Source organism: Hemiscyllium ocellatum, chromosome 13 (genome assembly GCF_020745735.1).
Source record: "Hemiscyllium ocellatum isolate sHemOce1 chromosome 13, sHemOce1.pat.X.cur, whole genome shotgun sequence".
NCBI classification, from domain to species: domain Eukaryota; kingdom Metazoa; phylum Chordata; class Chondrichthyes; order Orectolobiformes; family Hemiscylliidae; genus Hemiscyllium; species Hemiscyllium ocellatum.
Genome location: NC_083413.1, coordinates 50,833,342 through 50,839,936, shown reverse-complemented (window position 1 = coordinate 50,839,936; position 6,595 = coordinate 50,833,342).

Genomic DNA, 6,595 nt, shown 5'->3' with positions numbered 1-6,595 from the left:
CCCCTTTATTAGAGAGGTTTATTTTGTAGTATATCGTTTATTTTAAGTATTTATGCCTCCTGGACCATGTAGCTACAATGCTGTTAGCTGCACAGTGTTTCTTTAACCATGGTTACCTTTAACCAAGGTTACCACTTGTTCCATTGCCTAAGTTAAAAGTTGTGAGATGACCATTGACATAAATATTAGCATGTCTAAATGTATGGTCTAGAAATATTTATTTTTCCCAGGAACAATTTGCAGGAAGGCACAATGGCTCAGTGGTTAGCACCGCTGCTTCACAGCACCAGGGACCCGGGTTAGATTTCACCCTTAGGGGATTGTCTGTGTGGAGTTTGCAAATTCTCCCTGTACCTGTGTGGGCTTCTTCTGGCTGCTCCAGCTTCCTGACGTAGTTCAAAGTTGGGCAGGTTAGCTGGGTTGGCCGTGCTAAATTGCCCATAGCGTCCAAGGAAATGCAGGCAAGCTGGGTTAGCCTTGGGACTTGCAAGATTACAGGAATAGGGTATGGAGCAGAAATCTTGGTGGGATGTTCTTTGGCAGGCCGATGTGAAGTTCATGGGCTGGAGGCATAAATACTTAAGATAAATGATATAGTACAAAAAACCTCTCTAATAAAGGGGATGCTGAATTGTAGAAAACCTATGCCTACTTCCCAAGTAAGAATTCTCATTCCTGAGTTTGAATACATGCCTTAATCACTGTAGAGATTCTATGATTTTAGCTTTTTCTTCTTTTGAAGACTGTTCAGCTTTTTGATTTTGATTTCTTGGGTTTTTTTTTCTCCCTTGAAACTGCGTCCTAAACTTGAACCGTTTTCTTTAACTGCAACTGCATGAGGTGACAGCTAAAGCATTCACTTTTAATAGCTAAGCAATGTCTGTGCCTGTAAGATTCCATAATGTTGAACAAGGACTTTTGGTGTCTGGTGCCTGTCCTACTCTCTAAATTGATTTCTCACATGCATCATTTGTGATTTTTGTGCCTTTGGAATTGAATAGACTCTGTTGATCTCCTATAGTAAGGTTGATATTCCCCTCTTAGAATTGGTCTCTGTGTCTTTGGGACTTCTGTTTAACTCAGCTTGTTCCACATAGTCAGGCCTCTTTTGGACTGTAATAAAACTCTGACTCATCAGCAACTCTACAACATTTCTGACTTGCATGAATTCAGATTGCAAGTCAATATAGTTGCATTTCTCCATTAATCTGTAGCTATCATTAATAAAATCTTCTATGGATTCATCTAGATGCTAAACTCTGATTAAATCTTGCTCTTTCAAAGATTCTATGAGGTCTGAGGTTGGCATAATTGTCAAAGGCTTTCAAGACTTATAAAATAATCTGTTGTTTCTTCCACCTTTTGGCAAGCTACATCATCAGTTGGATCCAGAAGTGTATTTACTTGTATAATTCATGGTTTACGGTCTAATTTGGAAGCTATTCTGTGCCTCAGAGTCTCTCTTTCTCTAAGATATCTACGTACATATGGCCCACCTCTAAAAGTACACCTTCCTGATATTTTGTCTGGTGCTATGTCTTCCTAATGTGGTTCTATGTCGGATGACTTTTATTTCAGAGTAACTACAATTCTGTTGCTGTATTGAAGAGTTTCTTATGTTTTGCATCTAAAATATATATTGTCACTTTCTCATGTCCAATACGGAAGATACATGCTTTTAATGACTAAAATGCTTTCAAGGAGCTATGAACCTGCACTCCAAGGTCTCTTTGTTCAGTGTGTTTAGCGTGTCTAAATGTATGGTCTAGAAACATTTATTTTTCCCAGGAACAATTTGCAGGAAGGCACAATGGTTCAGTGGTTAGCACCGCTGCCTCATTAAGTGTATAAGTCCTGCTAAGATTTGCTGTCTCAAAATGCAGCACCCCGCATTTATCTGAATTAAACTCCATCTGCCCCTTTTCAGTCCACTGGCCCATCTGGTCCAGATCCTGTTGTAATCTAAGGTAACCCTCTTCGCTGTCCACTACACCTCCAATTTTGGTATCAACTGCAAACTTACTAACTGTACCTCTTATGCTCGCATCCAAATCATTTATGTAAATGACAAAACGTAGAGGGCTCAGCACCGATCCTTGTGGCACTCCACTGGCCACAGGCCTCCAGTCTGAAAAACAACCCTCCACCACCACCCTCTGTCTTCTACCTTTGAGCCAGTTCTGTATCCAAATGACTAGTTCTCCCTGTATTCCATGAGATCTAACCTTGCTAATCAGTCTCCCATGGGGAACATTGTCGAACACCTTACTGAAGTCCAAATAGATCACATCTATTGCTCTGCCCTCATCAATCGTCTTTGTTACTTCTTCAAAAAACTCAGTCAAGTTTGTGAGAAATGATTTCCCACGCCCAAAGCCATGTTGACGATCCCAAATCAGTGCTTGCCTTTCCAAATACATGTACACCCTGTCCCTCAGGATTCCCTCCAACAACTTGCCCACCACCAACGTCAGGCTCACCGGTCTATAGTTCCCTGGCTTGTCTTTACCCCCAATATATAGAATATTCAGATTTAGGAATGGAATGTCTGTGGAATTGTTCTTTATCAATCATTATAATTTTGTTAGCAGTTGAGAGATACCTCCTTTACAAGCAGACACTGATTTTCTGTAGCACTTCCAGAAAACAGCAATGGAGAACTGTCTGACCTAACCTTTTTGAATTTCTGCTTGAACATATATAGCTTATACTTCTCACACATCTGATGTGAAATCCCTAACGGAAGTGATTTCTCACCATTTGGTTTCCAGTGCTTTGACAATCAGATAACTGAACTGTCATCTGAATCATGACACCACTTTCTTGGTAATCTTTCTATAAGAATTTTGACTTGATGGAGTAGTAGGATCCTTGATTAGCCACTAGGAGGAGCTGAGAGGATGTTTGGAGAAAGTTCTGCAATTTGAATGCAATTTTGACAATTGTCAGAAAGTGCAATGATTTTTTTTCTTTTACCAAGCAATTATTCTTCATGTGCTTTGCTTTGATCAGAATGATATGAACTCATGTCATTACTGATTCGTTATAAAGTAGCATATCAATCTCCACTGATAATTCAGAGTGTTATTTGCCTGACAATGAATATTAGGGAAGAGAATGGGCAACGTATGGCAACAATATAAGAATATGCATTTGACTTTTTACATAAGCAGCAATTCATTGAGAAAACAATTCTGTGAGTGCAATGATCATCCAAACACAGCATGGATCATTGGGATGTACTATATTAATAGTCAATGATATGCATCATCTATTGTATCAACATATCCAGATACAGCGTGCAAGTATTTCATGCTTCACAATGCATCCAGAGATGGACAAACATGAATGAATGCCAATAATGTTCTCCTTTAGTACAACATGGAGAAAATAGCTGTCATCAATATCAGAGAAACAAGTACTGCAGAATTACCAATACTCTTATCAGCCCTCCTTCCACAGCCATTAGTGGCTCCTGGCATTCAGGACTTTCACATAATTACATGTCACTCACAAATGCCTTCCAAGAATGCCAGGCTTACACACTGTCACATAGTGCAGTTATTCAGTTGTGGTAGGCAATGCAGACAAACACTGCAAATAATCACAGGCATTCTGTAATTTCGCTCCCAGGTCAAGGTAATCCTAAATTACCAGAGGCAGCATGAAAGGCCAAACAGACAGCAGCATCTCCTGAGTCCGAACAGAAGGTTTTCCAAATCTAAGCATTGGCTGTAACATAGCCCTTGCCATCTGACATCACTGATAATGTTGCCAATGACGATATGTTCCTGCCATACACTCTGACAAATTCAGCAACTCAATACAGTATCCCTAACTACAATCTAAGAACTCCAGAAGAAAATTATTCAAAACAACCTTATGTGCAAGTTGGATGTCATGTCTTTTAACTAACATTGGCGATGGATCTATCTTGCAGGAAATGTATAGTCTTTGGTGAGTGACAAAAGAGAATATATTGAGAGGGCCTGAATTGTCCAAGTTTGTAAATCGTGCATCAAATTAGATGGTATGGCAGTTTGATGTTAAAATGATATCAATTTGGATATTTTCAGGGGGTGTATAGAAAACACAAATGAGGTCTCCTTCCCAATATGGGGTGTCACATGGACCATCCCAAAAGCAGCCAGAGACACCAGAAGCTCCACTGAAAGGTCTTTGGTTTTTAGATCACTGCATTATCATCATTGAGGGTAGTGCTCTGGGATCCATAGTTTGGGGTAGTGGCCTGGGGTCTGACAGTACAGTGATGATACGGCAGGACCTGTAGTTTTTTGAAGTAAGTTTCAGTGTCTGACATCACAGAGTGAATTCCCGAATCTGAGGAACAGTGGAGAGGGAGGTTCTGGTAACAATGGGAAAGTCCTGGATTCTCGGCTAATTGTTACATTCTTCATCAGAAATTACAAGCAGAAATCACTTCTCATATCTTCATGTGAGCTTAATATTTTCCAAATTAAACACCTATTTTAAGTCACAACTTTGCTGTTTTCAGATTGTGCAGTAATTTCTTCCCCCCCATGGATTTACTCATTACAGGAAGCAGCTCCGAGTCTGCTACAAATTGAAATTAGGAATTAATTAAGCACTTGAAAAAACAGGGTTGATTGTCTACTTACTTGGTATATATTTGTGTGATAATAATTTGAAAAGCCAGTTTGATTGGCCAGGAGCTGTAATCTTTTCAGCCAGGAATAAAGGTGAATGGGCAGACAGTTGGAAATCTCTACATCAAATTGTTAGTGTACTTTGTACAAAGGAAGAGCCAATAGACCTGAGTCCAAGCCCCACCTACTCCAAAGGGGTATAATAACAGAACAGTTTGTTTAGAAAATACCTGTATCTGAACTAGTACCTAGAAGTGGCTTCCCCCCCTTAAATTCTACAGTGGCCTGCTGGTCCCTGCTCTCCTCTGAAGTCTCCAGTTGCTAATGATAACAGACCAGGCAAATTAAGCTGACTGGGAATGGCACCAAACATTTGAAATTTGGTATTGACACAAATAATAGCATAATGTTATCCCAGTTCAGCTTTTAGAGGTACAGAAAGGCAGAGAACTGGATTGGAACTTAGTTAGATTTTATTTTTGGGCACAAGATATGTCTATAGTTTATTTTTTTATTTGTTACAGAGTGCACATGATCAAACATATCAGAAGTATAATGACTGTCATTTTGTCAGTACTCCCTTTAATGAGTGACGTCAATTGTACGTACAGCTAGAAAGTTTAACACCCATTTGAGGACCTATTTTGTAATTGGACTGCAATTGAGCAAGTGCTGTGGCATGCTAGAGTCAGTTTCTCAGGCTTAAAGCAGTGAAATTAATCATTTTATACTCACTCTTTTTCCATTTCAATAATGACAACAATTAACTGTTACAAAATCCAATACTGAGAAAACATAATACTTAGGGAATCAAATTGTGATGTCTTCTGATTGACTCATTTAAACCATGAGGAAAAAAAATAATTTTACTTTAAAAGTTTAAGAATGAATGTTTCATTATTTCCAGAGTGTTCTCTTCATTGCCAAACCTGAAGATATTAGATGGAATTCCTAAGTTGCTAGTTGACTGTGCACCAGTGGACCATCCTGTAATCTCCAGAACATGCACTATTTCCTAACTATTAACGAAGAGCCGCTTTTGCAAGACAGTTTCATAAATCACTTTGAACCATTTTTAATCATGGTTAAATCACTTAGAAGTAATGAGTTTTGAATATTTATTACATGTTACTTTTTAATTTAATTATTCTGAAAATGTTTTAAATTGTTTAAAAAGTGCTGATGAATTACATTGGTGCATAAATGTGTTCACAGAATAATGCTTTACAGGTGTGTAATAAACAAATCCAATTCAATTTTACATATGATTTTGTCTAAAAAGTCTTTGAAAATGCTTGTCACAGATTACAAGATAGTTGTGACATACCAAGCATCTTTGTTCATAATTCAGAAAGAACCTCAAATCCCTCCAATACAGTGTCAAATTGGTTCTCAAGAGATTCCAAGTCATTTGACACTACTGTGGAATTAGGCAAAAGTGAGGACTGCAGATGCTGGAAACCAGAGTTTAGATCAGAGTGGCGCTAGAAAAGCACAGCAGGTCAGACAGCATCCGAGGAGCAGGAAAATCGACGTTTTGGGCAAAAGCCCTTCCTGATGAAAGGCTTTTGCCCAAAACATCGATTTTTCTACTCCTTGGATGCTGCCTGACCTGCTGTGCTTTTCCAACACTACTCTGATCTAAACTACTGTGGAATTGTCCTTGGTGGTCAGATTTATACACAGCACCTGCCCAGAGCATTCAATCCGATCATGACTTCCTCTGAAGGTTGTGCAGATCATACAATTTACTTGTTTTGTTAATTGCATTCTGCATTGATTAAATATGTAGCAACATTAAACAGGTGATAGTAATAGATATTCTATTTGACTAGTCATCCAGATATCTCAACCAACAATATAATAATGTCATTCCAAATCCACTACCTATTTGAGATGTTGAATTTGGGTTAAAACAATTGAAAATTCCAATGTTATTCTTTGGCCACCTATGGATGGGAAATAAA